General features: G+C 45.8%; 2 protein-coding genes across 4 annotated transcripts in view; one reads left to right on the top strand and one right to left on the bottom strand.

Moving 5' to 3' along the window:
- Positions 1 to 16,550, bottom strand: part of ASB8 (ankyrin repeat and SOCS box containing 8) — a 464,621-nt gene that overhangs the window by 278,084 nt on the left and 169,987 nt on the right. The window lies entirely within an intron of this gene.
- NHLRC4 (NHL repeat containing 4) overlaps positions 1 to 16,550 on the top strand; it is a 220,596-nt gene that overhangs the window by 132,461 nt on the left and 71,585 nt on the right. The window contains exon 1 of one of the 2 annotated variants that reach the window (XM_086941162.1): positions 16,008 to 16,135. The exons of the other annotated variant lie outside the window; for it this stretch is intronic. The gene's annotated coding sequence lies outside the window, so the exon portion shown is untranslated. Of the gene's footprint in view, positions 1 to 16,007; positions 16,136 to 16,550 lie in introns of those variants that run through there. 2 annotated transcript variants of the gene reach the window in all.

The following is a 16,550-nucleotide window of genomic DNA, read 5'->3' as shown; positions in this document are numbered from 1 at the left end:
GGTAGCGAGGCAAATGGGTGAGCTCGGTGCAGCCGACTAAATCTGTAAGTTAGATGGAGCGCAGGGTCTACTCCCTCGTGGTATTGCGGGAACTATACAGCTTTTTTTGGCATACTGGAATTTGTGAATGATTTCCCTGCTTGTCATTCCCTCCCTTTCTTTGTAGCTTCTGAAATCAGCTCCTTGGCCACTTGGTCCTGTCACTGCAAGCTAAGAGGTTGATTTAGACTTAGGCAGACAGAATACAGTTTGTCAGGGAAGCACCTCTACCACCCAGACTGATGGCCATTTGCCAAATTTTGAATGACTGCTGGCCATTTGGTCATCTCTGTACCTTGAAAGGACTGGTGTCACGGTGGTTCTCTTCAAGGTGCAAAAAGTTTGATAAACATCAGCTGTTAGTTTTGATGGTCATTTACAAAAGTTTGAACATTTTTTGTTATTAAAAATCCAACTCCCAATATTGGAGTTTGTTTCCGAAAAACGAGAAACTAATGACCCCCACATCCTGGGAGATTTCTCCCCGAGTTTGTTGGGTATTTACCTTTGTTTCTGTTCTTCACCACCAGGTTTCTCGTGGCGGGGATGGGCAGAGAAAAAAGGAATGTCCACTCTAAATAGAGGGGTTGTGTACTGCCCTTTCTCTGACGGACCCTAATCCTTCAGAGGAAAGTTTGTGTTGATGAGACCAATCAGGGGCGTAACAAACGCCCCTGCAGCCCCCGCAGTGGGGGGGGGGCCTCACTCTCTACAGTTAATGAAGGGGGCCCCCAGGGGACCCCGGCCCCCTCAGCTCTTCGGAGGGCTGTGAGAGAGGCCTGCGCTGAAGCAAGCCTCTCTCCCTCTGCATCTGAAGCAGGTGCAGCCTCTGAAGCAGGTGCAGCCTGCTCGGAGCCCTCGCCCCCTCCCTCTGACTGAAGAGAAACAAAGTATCAATATACATTGTTTCACTTCAGTCAGAGCCAGAGGCAGTCCCGGAAAGAGGACTGGGGCCCCAGAGACAGCAGTCTCCACTGCTCCTCTGAGGCAGCACAGAGCCCGGCCCCCACTCTCTCCTCTCGATAAGCAAAGCCCACCCCACAAGAGAAGAGACAGGGACACAGGGGGGGGTGGCCCCCACCCCACAAGAGAAGAGACAAGGACAAGGATTGGGTGGGGGCCCGGCCCACCCCACAAGAGAAGAGACAGGGACAAGATGGGGTGGGTGCCCCATCCCACAAGAGAAGAGAAGAGACAGGGACAAGGATGGGGTGGGTGCCCCATCCCACAAGAGAAGAGACAGTGACTGGCCCCCACCAGAGAAGAGACAGGGACAAGGATGGGGTGGGGTGGGGGCCCCACCCCACAAGAGAAGAGAAGAGATAGGGACAAGGATGGGGTGGGTGCCCCATCCCACAAGAGAAGAGAGAGTGACAGGCCCCCACCCGAGAAGAGACAGGGACAAGGATGGGGTGGGGGCCCCACCCCACAAGAGAAGAGAAGAGATAGGGACAAGGATGGGGTGGGTGCCCCATCCCACAAGAGAAGAGACAGTGACAGGCCATCACCCGAGAAGAGACAGGGACAAGGATGGGGTGGGTGCCCCATCCCACAAGAGAAGAGACAGTGACAGGCCCCCACCCGAGAAGAGACAGGGACAAGGATGGGGTGGGTGCCCCATCCCACAAGAGAAGAGACAGTGACAGGCCCCCACCCGAGAAGAGACAGGGACAAGGATGGGGTGGGGGCCCCACCCCACAAGAGAAGAGAAGAGACAGGGACAAGGATTGGGTGGGGGCCCCAACCCACAAGAGAAGAGACAGTGACAGGCCCCTACCCGAGAAGAGACAGGGACAAGGATGGGGTGGAGGCCCCACCCCACAAGAGAAGAGAAGAGACATGGACAAGGATTGGGTGGGGGCCCCACCCCACAAGAGAAGAGAAGAGACAGGGACAAGGATGGGATGGGGGCCCCACCCCGCAAGAGAAGAGAAGAGACAGGGACAAGGACAAGAGAAGAGAAGAGACAGGGACAAGGATGGGGTGGGGGCCCCATCCCACAAGAGAAGAGACAGGGACAGGCCCCCACCCGAGAAGAGACAGGGACAAGGATTGGGTGGGGGCCCCATCCCACAAGAGAAGAGAAGAGACAGGGACAAGGATGGGGTGGGGACCCCATCCCACAAGAGAAGAGACAGGGACAGGCCCCCACCCGAGAAGAGACAGGGACAAGGATGGGCTGGGGGCCCCACCCCACAAGAGAAGAGAAGAGACAGGGACAAGGATGGGGTGGGGGCCTCAGAGAGCAAGAGCAGGAGACAGCACAGAGCAGTGCTCTGGACCCTGACAAGGGTGGGAGTGGGGGCCCCTAGAGAGAGCATTCTCCAGGGCAAAGCTCACATGAGAAGGGATGAGGCAGCAAAATGGTGCCCTCAGGTAAGCCCTCTTGTTAGAACACACCATGGGCATCCGCAGGAGGGAAGGAGGGGGGCCGAGAAGGGTGCAAGGCAGAGGGGAAAAGGGTGCAAGGCAGAGGGGGAGAAGGATGCTGAAGAAAAGTGGAAAAATGACTCACTCTCCCCACCAGGGATCTATCCAGTAATTTGCATAATAAAGCAGGTAAGGAATTGACAGCCAATCTGTAAAATCAAAAGACATCTTTATTATTATTATTATGAGGCTTCGTCGTCCAACCGTAGTTTTACAATTGAAAGAGGGAGCCTGCCTGAGCTTTCTCAGGCAGGCCTTTTATACAAAAAGTTTGGCCCTAGGCTCACATTCTTGCTGACGAACACATCATTGTAGGTCGCTCCCATGGTACCATAACAAAGCAGGCTATAATTATGAATTCCATTCTACTTGCCCAAACTGACCAACCCATCTTCCATCATGAACATATGTCAAACTTCACATATTTTCCTGTGCAGGCCGGAGAAGCTCACCATAGAACTGGTTTCCTCCCCATCATATAAACAGTCACCTCCCCATTGTAAAAGCCCAGAAGCAGAGAAACAGAGCCAGGTGTGGAAGATAGAAATGTAGGATAAGGGATGCTTGTGGGTCATAAACAGGCATGGCTACTGTATTCGGCCTTCTAATCTTGCTCAGGCCAATGTACACAACAAGTTGCTCAGATCTTTAATATAGATTGACTAGAGGGCATGGACTGGTTTGGTGAGGCCAACATCACGTAGGCAGATTCAGCCTGTTCAGGTCAAATGGGAGTCAGGAAGAACTCAAGCTAAGGAATACGTGTCCTTTAAGAATCATTGGCTCATGTATATGCCTATGTAAAGGGCAACAACTAAAATGGACGCTTGTTCACAACCTAGAGCCTGTGGGCTCAGAATGAATTTGCCAATAACTCCTGCATGCATCATTGTATCGTGATGAAAATACACAGGCATAATGTCCTGATCATTACCGGTCTATTGATACCAAATTCGTCGTGGTATGATGATATTTTCTGCACGAGTGTTTAGGCCTTGGTACACCATTATGGCAGGGTCCGGAATTTTCAGAACCACAGACGCCCCTTTTGCCCTTATATAGGCAATAACCTAAACCCATGTATGGCTGAATCTAGGTCTATACTTATCAGATCATCAAAGGGGTTGCTGTAGTATTATCTTACTACTTAGCAACTCTCTCGGGACAAGTCTTCTTACACACGTAGTGGTACAAAGGCCATATATGGCAGGACCAAATAGTGAACACCTCTATCTGTAGTACGTGGTATAAGATCACCCACCCAACAATTATTGATGTTCTAGTGTTGATGTAGAAGCTGTACAGAAGGGTCTATCAGTAAACTCTGGCCTAACCAATGTATGTTCAGGTAAAATATGAAAGTCATGTGAAGAAACAGTAAAGAAAGAGTAGGTTGAGAAGTTGGTGCAGACGTAATATAATAACTAATAGAATACATAAAAGTATTAAAATAGAGAAAGTTATACCACCCTTAGAGAACAACATTCTATAATTTCGGTTTTTCATCTCTTGCTTTTTTTATCGTCATACCTCAATACAATCTCCATTTTCTAATGTCGCTCACGCGATCTTGATAGAGTACTTCAGCTGTGATTATTAGCAGGTCATAGGGACACTGCAAGTCCTGCAGGCCTACTGCCACTACTCAGGTCACAAACTGAACCGTTGGTACTCCTACGTGACCCTGCAACTGGCAAATGGTAACCAATCAAAAATTTAACAAAAAAAAAACATAATACAATTTCAGAAAAAGCAAGAGAAAAAGAAAAACAAAAGTCAAATGCAAAATACTTGCACAATCCTAAACAAAAAGCAAATCCTAGAATTTAATAACATTTTATATAGCTTCCTGTGCATTTCAGTAATCTATTATATGTTCAAGTGAAACAGTGGCATTCCTGATCAATGCTCTCAGATGAAAAAGGGATACACTTCCACAGAGAGACTTCATTCTGCTTTTACTACACAGAATAGTACTTTAAAACAAATGCCAGCAAAGCAGCAAAAATTAGTTTCCAAACTCCAATTCTATGCAAGCTCACAGAAAATACCCAGAGTCCGTCAAAGCCTCTCCTTGCAGGCTTCTATTGTCCATCAAATCCGCTTCCAGTGTCTTCTTCGCGTTGGGCCTCTTCAATTCAGGCTTTTTCATGAGAAGACAATACTGTTTAGTAGGAGTGCCCTCCGGGCAAAACACTCACAGCTCACTCGAAAGTCTCAATGTCTTAAAACAATGCACCAGTGTCTCTTCTTTGTGACACCTCAGGAAATGTGCTCTTCATTGATCAAGGGCACAAAACATCTTGTGCAGAAACAAGCACCACTGAGAATCAACCTCTCAAGATCAGTAGCTCCTTTCAGACTCCAACACTCATCATTTAGTGTCAGAGGACGCTCAAGCTGCTCTCTTATGGGCACCAGAATGTAGTGCCGTTTTCCAAACGTGGATGCTTGGGTGCACCGCCGTTCCGCTGGTGCAAAGCAAAAGAGGTGTGGGTGAGGCCAAAACTCGGGCCAAGGGGTCAGGGGACCGCGCGCTGTCAGAGGTTCAAGCACATGACAGTTTGAACAAATTGCACAAAGTGGATGGCAGTCCTGCCATCAAAAGCAGGGATCCTTCGCATCTTTGCACTGAACTTCTGAGGCAAAACAGAAAATCAGCTCCTTTTTTCTTTTCTTTTCACAACGCCTTCTGATGAAACAAATGGCTTGCTTAGGAGGTACCACTGGAGGCACGCTGATGATCGCTGTCCAGCTGATGACCGCTGCCCACGCTGCTGATTGCTGTTCACGCTGCTGATTGCTGTTCAGGAATTGCAGGGCCAAGAAGTCTGTAGTCGTCTGCCATGTTTACTGATGGGGAGTGGGTTTAGTGTTGATCACAGGTCTGCAGGGAATCACTCTTCCTTTGACTCTGGAAAATCCAGCAGGACCCTAGTGATGTGGCAAGTGTAACACAATTGTTAGTTTCCTTCAAGTCAGATATAAAAACAGTTAAGCAAGTGGCCTGAATACTGCAAAGGAGTGGCAATACACCATGGGAACCAAAATGGATGCCCTCACACAGTGGCATTGTCTAATGGGGTACATTATTTAATGGGGTAAACACATATTCTCCTTAATGATGAAGCCTAGGTATTCCTAAACTCCTTATCTAGAGCATCTCAAATAGAGCAATGACATAATACACATTATCAAGGACATGAAGAAGTCCCTTCTTTAAACAATGTGCATCAAATGCGCTATGTAATACAAAGGCTAATGATCAACTGTGCAGACAAAAGGACAAGAACTAGAGAGTCCTGGTATCTGCATGATTAGAACACATCTTATTAAAAAATTGAAACAGCAGAAACAGAAGGGAACTGAAAAATTAAAAAATAGACATTAAAAATATGTCGTACTAAAAAAGAATGTAAACTTGAGATATCTCCTATTGAGATGGAAAATCTCCTATTGAGATGGAAAACTTGTATTGGGTCATTTAACCAGGCTATCACTATCCTGACAGTCAGTCTGAAAAAGACATTTGAAGTGGGCCTAAAGTAAATTCTTGAAAATTAGTCTCATCAATCAAAAGGGAATGTATGTGGAACATGAACAATACACCCATAATAATAAATGGGCTGACTGGTGACAGGAAGATGGAGAAGGGAAAAATGGAAGTAGGACACAACTAAAATCTTCAATAACTCAACATGATGCAACATTGGTCAGGGAAAAAGCAAAAAGAAAAATCTATAGGAAGGACAAGAGTTTGCTTGGGTGGCCTAAGGCATGTGACACAGCACCAAGAGCACGGGGATACATGGAAAGACCAATGTTACAGAATTCTAACTCTACCGCTGACAATCTATACCCTACACGATAATTCTAACTAATGTTCAGTTGTCTCTTCAGCGAAAAAAATGAATCCATAGGCTTATTCAGGAATCAAAAAATGCGATCAAAAAAAATGCGATATCAAAATTAGGCCACCTTTAGTCACGGATCTATAATTCCATCCTTAGGCCCAATCAAGGATACATAAATGCAGAGCTGCCTGTCCTTAAGGAAAAAGGCAGTTAAGTGACTAACAACGGATGGCAATCTATGATCCAGTATATCATTTTAGTTTTCTTAAAAAAATTATTACAGCCAAATTTAGGCGTGCACTGGAAAAACTGCTGCCTTACTGCTCACAGTATGAGATCCATATCTGTGAAAATTTATCTTAATACAAATTCATCCAAATTATTGTGAAACAATGCATATCGTCATATGTGTTCTTTCACAACAAAAACGGGAACTTGTAATTCAAAGTAGCACCATAGAACAGAACATACACAAAAAACATTAAAAAAATAAATACACATATCAAGCCATCTCAAGCCATAAGATATACCTGCTGTATATCAAGCACAAGGAAAAACAGCCCAGACAAACAAACAGCATATATGAATAAACGGTCATGCATAATACCATGGCACATGCCCTTCTTTTGACAGCAGGGCATCAGGTAATTGATACTCTGCAGTCAACTATAATGTTGCTGTATCAAATAACGCGTTTCAATGGACCAAATGTACAAATGAAACATAAACACACACATTTTTTCTTAAAGAAATTACGCAAAAAAAACATTTCTCTTCAACCAGCCAACTCACGTGTCTTGTGAATTAATCCATGAATTATCTGTAGGAAGAAGCAGAAAAGATACACAACACACACATTTCTCATAATACAACATAAATTTTAACCCTTTTTATCAGACTACAAAACATGGCACAACGTGACATACAAAAACTTTTCATTACTTACCTGTAACCTATTTTCCATGTACCTTGCAAAAACGCGCATTCTCACTCAGGCCTAAGGCCTTTAAGTTGCAGAATTTTGGGGAAGGGCTTCTACTTATTGCCTATCTAAAACTCAATGTAACACTTCGTTTTTCTTTTTGTCAAATAAACTTAACTAAAAAAAATGAGTTCCTAGCATGGAGACACACATATACCAGTTCTACAGATCATGTAGCAGAATGTTTGATATTTGTTTTCTCAAAGAAATCACTTTTGCATTTGCCCTTTTTAAATCATGTTCCTTCATTTTACACAGTGCTTAATTTGTAAGACATGAAGTGCAGGTGCTACAATTTTGCATGAGGAATACCTTTCCTATTTGTTTATTATCTCAGATGTGCGCTTTTAACGCAGATGTAATGTGAATGCGGCAAATGAGAACAAGCCAGCCTGCAATGAATGAAGGTTACAGATTTAAATCATATACAATCAACTACATCTCATATAAAGCGCTTGTGTGCAGCATTTTGAAAGCAACTGGGAGCTATGCAAACCACGTGTGGTGTTCCTTTTATTATTATTAGTGGGATGCAATGCTGTGTCAACCCTGCCGTATTTCTAATTTGAGATAAATGTGCTGATGACATAATTTACAGAACAACAAGCGTTTTGTGGGAACATGCTGGAGCTATTATTTATTCTTTGGCTAAAATGCAATCATCATTGCTGTACATGGCCCTGCATCCTCTGCTCATTTTAGTTCAAAAAAACAAAAACCCCATCCCAGCTAATGTCAAATTTGTAACACTTTAAGAAGACACTTTTAAACAAGTCAGGCTATTCAAGTGACCTCAGGTCAGGACCGTGGCATGGGCAGGGATTTAAATACGAAGAGGCAGCTGATGCATGCTTAACCATGTCATGCTGCATTCCACAGGCGAGGCCTAATTAAAAGGTCACAAATGTCAACAAGACAGCCTTACAAGATAACATCTCAGCCGCTACTGCTGGAAACACTTTATACAGGTTCTGCCAGTCCCCTGCTCCTGGTAACTGAAGCTGACAAGGCCAGTAGGTTTAACCATTTCCACATAACCTGCAATATTTCACTATATTTAAAACAATTTCTATGACACATTGACTCGCTGAATCATAAGAAGGCACAACCTGCAAACATGTATATTTTAAGATCTAAATGTATGTATTTACTAAAGAGACACTTTAAAAAGGGCCCTGAAACCATTTAAAACAGTCTATTTATCTGAAAATCGACTTTTGCATTCTGGATACTAAGAAATAAATATCTTACAATTTTTTTCATAATGGGTACTACTAGAATGTCTAATACCAAATTTAGGAGTCATACATTTGAAAATAATTATTTATACCTTATAGAAATGAGCTTGTTTGCGCCTAGGGTAAGGGAAATTGCGCACAGAAGTGTTTTGTCATTTTCGTGGTACAACGTAACTTAAATCAAATATTTTAATGCTAGGGGGTCATAGTATGAGTGTTAAGCTTCACAAATATTAAAAAACGATTTTTGTAGCACTTGTTTTTAATAATTATTTTTCATAATTAATAAAAAAAAATTCTCATGAAGCCTAATTATTGCTATTTGTGACTGTTCTACATATAAAATGCTCACTACATCCCTTGCCTATTATTTAGATACATATTAACACACAAGCCTAGGCGCAGCTGCCTAACTGGGAATGCGTGAGATGATTGCGCCACATTTATTTAAAAAGGACTGTTTGCAAAATTCCACCACCCGTGTTTAACTAGAGAGGTGCTGGCTGAAAGAACATTCTTATTAGATATACTACAGCTGAAAAGACTTGGCTGTGAACCTCTAACACTGTGCGTCTAAAGAACAGGCAATTTCGTTTTTTCATTTTTTTTTTCTTTGGAGCCTTATTTACATCTATTGAACGTGACCCATACACATACATACATTGAGCTCATTCCAGACACAAAACAGAAGGGGGGTCAAACACTCAGGACACACAAAACAGCGCGCTCTAACCATTTCTTGTACATAGCGCCGTTCTTGTTCATAGCGCCGTCGCAATGTACAACAAAACCCACAAACAACATAGATATTTAAACACACATTTTAACCCATAGGTCAACACTTAGGACAGGGACAAGGAACAGCCTACAGACTGTCTTCAAAAATAACCTGCCAATACTAGTTGTAAACCATATTTACAACAAAAACGTTTTAGTTCCTATTTTTTTTGTTTTTCTTAAATTCTTCAACAGATTTCCAGAAGGCTGCAAAAGGGACAGCCTCACAGACCTTTTAGAGAGAGCTCATAAATTGGAGTTCCAACCGGAGGTATCAGACGCGAATCCTCCAACTGGGAATCCTTTGTTGCAACCTAGTCAATACTAATACAAAACAAAATACCGCGACCAGGCATCTGCGCTCACTAGTCGGGTTTCAAACTTCATGGGGCTATCTCCAACGATATACACGCAAATGTACGTGACCCACGGTTTTTGAATACTGCAGTGTTCAAATAAAACCAAGGAACCAATACTGAGGAAGATTATCCAACGATAATCTGAACCACAGCAACCAAAAGGCCTACCAACTGAACCAAATGTACCGGTACCCAAACCAAAACGTCACATTTCTGCGACCAATAAATAACCAAGGACTGCGTCACATTTCTGCGACCAATAAATAACCAAGGACTGGGAGCGACCCATTTTTATTCTTCAACTAAAACAGATGGAGAAAATATCTCTTCAACTGCCTATACAAATTGCAATTTGCATATACACATATATTTGTCCAGATTATAACTGTCAATTCCCCACTGCACTAACAGTCTGTTAAAAAATACTGACAGCAAAAAAAGAATGGGTTCCTTAGTCAGGAGTGACATCTTTAGGAGAGTTTTAAGTCAGAAAAATCAAAAAAACGTACTGTGCCACAGAGACAGATAATCCCCCAGAAAACCCTGTGCCCAGAGTACCTCTTTTTGGTAGAATTCTGTCCTGCCTCCAGTAGTTTTTCCATCCTCTGACAAAACACTCCTGCAGATAACCACTCCATGATAAGGCCCCGAGTTGGGCAGCCAACTGAAGAAAAGTGGAAAAATGACTCACTCTCCCCACCAGGGATCTATCCAGTAATTTGCATAATAAAGCAGGTAAGGAATTGACAGCCAATCTGTAAAATCAAAAGACATCTTTATTATTATTATTATGAGGCTTCGTCGTCCAACCGTAGTTTTACAATTGAAAGAGGGAGCCTGCCTGAGCTTTCTCAGGCAGGCCTTTTATACAAAAAGTTTGGCCCTAGGCTCACATTCTTGCTGACGAACACATCATTGTAGGTCGCTCCCATGGTACCATAACAAAGCAGGCTATAATTATGAATTCCATTCTACTTGCCCAAACTGACCAACCCATCTTCCATCATGAACATATGTCAAACTTCACATATTTTCCTGTGCAGGCCGGAGAAGCTCACCATAGAACTGGTTTCCTCCCCATCATATAAACAGTCACCTCCCCATTGTAAAAGCCCAGAAGCAGAGAAACAGAGCCAGGTGTGGAAGATAGAAATGTAGGATAAGGGATGCTTGTGGGTCATAAACAGGCATGGCTACTGTATTCGGCCTTCTAATCTTGCTCAGGCCAATGTACACAACAAGTTGCTCAGATCTTTAATATAGATTGACTAGAGGGCATGGACTGGTTTGGTGAGGCCAACATCACGTAGGCAGATTCAGCCTGTTCAGGTCAAATGGGAGTCAGGAAGAACTCAAGCTAAGGAATACGTGTCCTTTAAGAATCATTGGCTCATGTATATGCCTATGTAAAGGGCAACAACTAAAATGGACGCTTGTTCACAACCTAGAGCCTGTGGGCTCAGAATGAATTTGCCAATAACTCCTGCATGCATCATTGTATCGTGATGAAAATACACAGGCATAATGTCCTGATCATTACCGGTCTATTGATACCAAATTCGTCGTGGTATGATGATATTTTCTGCACGAGTGTTTAGGCCTTGGTACACCATTATGGCAGGGTCCGGAATTTTCAGAACCACAATGCAAGGTAGAGAAGGGTGCAAGGCGGAGGGGAGAAGGGTGTAAGGCAGAGGGGAGAAGGGTGCAAGGCAGAGGGGAGAAGGGTGCAAGGCAGAGGGGGAGAAGGATGCAAGGTAGAGAAGGGTTCAAGGCGGAGGGGAGAAGGGTGTAAGGCAGAGGGGAAAAGGGTGCAAGGCAGAGGGGGAGAAGGATGCAAGGTAGAGAAGGGTGCAAGGCGGAGGGGAGAAGGGTGTAAGGCAGAGGGGAGAAGGGTGCAAGGCAGAGGGGAGAAGGGTGCAAGGCAGAGGGGAGAAGGGTGCAAGGTGGAGGGGAGAAGGGTGCAAGGCAGAGAAGAGAAGGGTGCAAGGCAAAGAGGAGAAGGGTGCAAGGAAGAGAGGAGAAGGGTGCAAGGTAGAGAAGGGTGCAAGGCGGAGGGGGAGAAGGGTGCAGGGTAGAGGGGAGAAGGGTGCAAGGCAGAGAGGAGAAGGGTGCAAGACAGAGGGGAGAAGGGTGCAAGGCGGAGGGGAGAAGGGTGCAAGGCGGAGGGGAGAAGGGTGCAAGGCAGAGGGGATAAGGGTGCAAGGAAGGGAGGATAAGGGTGCAAGGTAGAGAAGGGTGCAAGGCAGAGGGGGAGAAGGGTGCAAGGTGGAGGGGGAGAAGGGTGCAAGGCAGAGGGGAGAAGGGTGCAAGGCAGAGGGGAGAAGGGTGCAAGGCAGAGGGGAGAAGGGTGCAAGGAAGAAAGGAGAAGGGTGCAAGGTAGAGAAGGGTGCAAGGCGGAGGGGAAGAAGGGTGCAAGGCAGAGGGGAGAAGGGTGCAAGACAGAGAGGAGAAGGGTGCAAGGCAGAGAGGAGAAAGGTGAAAGGCAAAGGGGAGAAGGGTGAAAGGCAAAGGGGAGAAGGGTGCAAGGCAAAGGGGAGAAGGGTGCAAGGCAAAGGGGAGAAGGGTGCAAGGCAGAGGGGAGAAGGGTGCAAGGCAGAGGGGGAGAAGGGTGCAAGGCAGAGAGGAAAAGGATGCAAGGTAGAGAAGGGTGAAAGGCGGAGGGGGAGAAGGGTGCAAGGTGGAGGGGGAGAAGGGTGCAAGGTAGAGGGGAGAAGGGTGCAAGGCAGAGGGGAGAAGGGTGCAAGGCAGAGGAGAGAAGGGTGCAAGGGGGATGGTGATGAAGTTAAAAATGTGCCCCCCCCCTGGAAACATTTCTGCAGACAACCATGGAACGCACACTACTTTGTAAGGGAGAGTGGGAGAGAGTGGAGAGAGAGAGAGAGTGGAGAGAAACAGTGGAGAGAAACAGTGGAGAGAGAGAGTAGCTAGAGAGAGAGAGGGTGGAGAGAGACAGTGGAGAGAGAGTAGACAGTGGAGAGAGAGTGGAGATAGACAGTGGAGAGAAAGAGAGTGGAGAGAGAGTGGAGAGAGCATGGAGAGACACTGGAGAGAGTGGAGAGAGAGAGTGGAGAGAGAGAGAGAGACAGTGAAGAGAGAGATAGTGAAGAGAGAGACAGTGGAGAGAGCGAGTGGAGAGAGCGAGTGGAGAGAGTGAGTGGAGAGAGCGAGTGGAGAGAGCGAGTGGAGAGAGCGAGTGGAGAGAGAGAGTGGAGAGAGAGAGGGGAGAGACCGAGTGGAGAGAGATAGAGTGGAGAGTGGAGAGAGAGAGAGAGTGGAGAGAGAGAGAGAGTGGAGAGAGAGAGAGAGTGGAGAGAGAGTGTGGAGAGATAGAGAGTATGGAGAGAGAGAGAGTGTGGAGAGAGAGAGAGTGTGGAGAGAGAGAGAGTGTGGAGAGAGAGAGAGAGAGAGAGAGAGTGGAGAGAGAGAGAGTGGAGAGAAAGAGAGTGGGTGGAGAGAGAGAGAGTCGAGAGAGAGAGAGAGAGAGAGAGTGGAGAGAGAGAGAGAGTGGAGAGAGAGAGAGAGTGGAGAGAGAGAGAGTGTGGAGAGAGAGAGAGTGTGGAGAGAGAGAGAGTGTGGAGAGAGAGAGAGTGTGGAGAGAGAGAGAGTGTGGAGAGAGAGAGAGTGTGGAGAGAGAGAGAGAGAGTGGAGAGAGAGAGAGTGGAGAGAGAGAGAGTGGAGAGAGAGAGAGAGTGGAGAGAGAGAGAGAGTGGAGAGAGAGTGGAGAGTGGAGAGAGAGTGGAGAGAGAGTGGAGAGTAGAGAGACAGTGGAGAGAGAGACAGTGGAGAGAGAGACAGTGGAGAGAGAGACAGTGGAGGGAGACAGCAGAGAGAGAGTGAGTGGAGAGAGAGTGAGTGGAGAGAGAGTGAGTGGAGAGAGAGTGAGTGGAGAGATAGAGAGTGGAGAGAGAGAGAGTGGAGAGAGAGAGAGTGGAGAGAGAGAGAGTGGAGAGAGAGTGGAGAGAGAGTGGAGAGAGAGTGGAGAGAGAGAGTGGAGAGAAAGTAGAGAGAGAAGGGGGAGAGGGTGGAGAGAGAGAGTGGAGGGAGACAGTGGAAGGAGACAGTGGAGGGAGACAGTGGAGAGAGAAAGTGGAGAGAGAGACAGCAGAGATAGAGAGGACAGAGTTGAGAGAGAGAATGGAGAGAGAGTAGAGACTGACTGACTCAGACTGAATACTGACTGACCGAGAGACTGACTGACTGAGAAACTGACTGAGAGAGAGAGTGACTGACTGACAGAGAGAGAGAGAGACTGGTTGAGAGTGAGACTGACTGACTGACAGAGACTGACTATGGTAGAGAGAAACTGACTGAGAAAGAGAGACTGAGAGAGAGAGGCAGAGACTGACTGACAGAGATATAGACTGATTGACTGTGAGAGAGACTGACTGACTGAGAGAGACTGGCTGAGAGAGACTGACAGAGAGACTGACAGAGAGAGACTGGCTTGGAGAGAGACTGACAGAGAGATACTGACTTGGAGAGAGACTGACTTGGAGAGAGACTGACTGAGAGAGAGACTGACTGAGAGAGAGAGAGAGAGAGAGAGAGACTGACTGAATGACTGGGGTAAAGAGAGAATGACTGACTGAGAGAGAATGACTGACTGACTGGGAGAGAGAGAGGCTGACTGGGAGAGAGAGACTGGCTGACAGAGAGAGATTGACTGACTGAGAGAGATAGACTGACTGACAAAGACTGACAGAGAGAGAAAGAGACTGAGAGACTGACAGAGAAAGAGAGACTGGCTAACAGAGAGAGAGAGACTGACTGACAGAGACTGACTGAGAGAGAGACTCACAGAGAGAGACTGACTGACTGACAGAGACTGACTGACAGAGAGACTGACTAAGAGAAAAACTGACAGACTGAGAGAGACTGATTGAGAGAGACTGACTGAGAGAGAGACTGACTGACAGAGAGAGAGACTAAGACTGACAGAGAGAGAGACTGACTAAGAGAGACTGACTGAGAGAGACTGACTGAGAGAGACTGACTGAGAGAGACTGACAGAGAGAGACTGACTGACAGACAGAGAGAGAGCGAGAGACTGACTGACTGACTGAGAGAGACTGACTGAGAGAGACTGAATGACAGAGAGTAATAGACTGACTGACACAGAGAGACTGACTGACAGAGAGGGACTGACTGACAGAGAGAGACAGAGAGAGAGAGAGAGACTGACTGACTGAGAGTGACTGACTAAGAGAGACTGAATGACAGAGAGATAGACTGACTGACTGAAAGAGAGATACTGACTGACAGAGAGAGAGAGAGACTGTGATGGAATTGGGGTCAAAGTGTGTATGAACCTATGCAATGCCTCTCAAGATTGCTATTGTCTAATAAAAATAAAAATGTATTATCAAAATGTGCTCTTTGTAGTTACATCTGCTTTTGAAATACTGCATTGAAGCATTGTCTAATGTTTTTAAACGGAAACGAGAAGGAGCAGTGGATGCACTTTTGTCAAAACTGAACGATAAGTGGGCCCGGTGTTGTATATCATGACAGGAGTCTGCATCAGGAAACCCACCTAAAATTGGGCAAACTTCCCCGGCCAACTGATGGCAGGGACCCTGTAATGAATGGACCACCACCTATGATAGCCTGCGGGCAGACTAAGCCCAACCTTTAACTCCACCATCCAGAGTTACTTATAACGGCTGTATTGGTGACAGTGGCGTAACAATCGCCCCGCTTCCGCTGCAGTATGGCGGGTCGCTAGCCTCAGAGCTCTAGACTGGCACGGAGGATGGGAGGGGGGGCCCCCTCCATGTAGTTTGCAGGGGGGCCCCCTCATGTTTCGTTACGCCACTGAGACCAATGGGGGATCTGTTGATGAGGTGTGCAGACCTAAAAACTGGAAGACAGGTATTATGTTTCGTTTGCAATATAGTACCCTGTCACCAAACTCTAAAACTACCCCTAAGAAAGTTAAGAACCTCAGATTGAAATTGAAACCATCAAATGCACAGTACTGATGAAGTTGATTCCACAATCAATAGTTCTTCTCCTCCATGGAGTTCTGTTTCTGAGAAGTACAGGCACAATACCGATTGTTACTAAAGGGAAATCAGCTTAGGCTGATTAGCTACACTGGTGAACTAACCTCACCACAATCAGAAAGTCAAGGGCGGCGAAATTATCTGCTGTATTCACACTGGCCTCTGACTGCCACCCCAGCTTCTCACATTGGCTTTCCCTTCAGTCACGCCCCTGAAGTGGACAAACACTAGCTTATTCATTCACTTGTTTATAGATAACGACTTGTACTACAGACCTGCCCATCTACTCCTGGACTCGGTCACTAACAACAAAGAGCTGCCAAGAAACCTGTGGCAGAGCGTAAATGAGAGGGGACAGACTCTGGTGCCAGGCACAGTGCGCACGGAGACCAGCTTACCTGCCCTCAAACTCTTACCAGTGCAGCTCATTTTCAACTTTGGAGAAAGGGTAAGTGGATGTGATTTTATCCTAGCAAATGTGCAAATACTCAGGTTGTATATAGTAAATGCAGCTCTGGAGCTAATTTTCAAGCGCCTTGAAAGGCAAACGAGCTCAGAAGAGCCCTGCTGCATTACAGATCCCCACCCACCCATCTACGTGTCTGTGCCATTGTTGCATGGTGCATTTGTATTTATTTTGCACAATTCTTACTGAGGCAGGCTGGCCTAACTCATATTCCGACAGGCTTTCTTTGAAAGTAAGGGAGGCCTGCTTGTCTGTATTTGTTGTTGCTTGGTCGTTTAATGATAGCATGCCACTCTTTTATCCGTTTGAGTAACTGTGAGTTTGCAAAAATGGCAACACAGAGCAGGTTTCAGACTGCCAATAAACAGAGCGTTATATTGTAAGTATTTTCAGGTAG

The sequence above is a fragment of the Lissotriton vulgaris genome, chromosome 10, assembly GCF_964263255.1.
Source record: "Lissotriton vulgaris chromosome 10, aLisVul1.2, whole genome shotgun sequence".
NCBI lineage: Eukaryota > Metazoa > Chordata > Amphibia > Caudata > Salamandridae > Lissotriton > Lissotriton vulgaris.
This window is presented reverse-complemented; position numbering and strand designations above follow the sequence as displayed.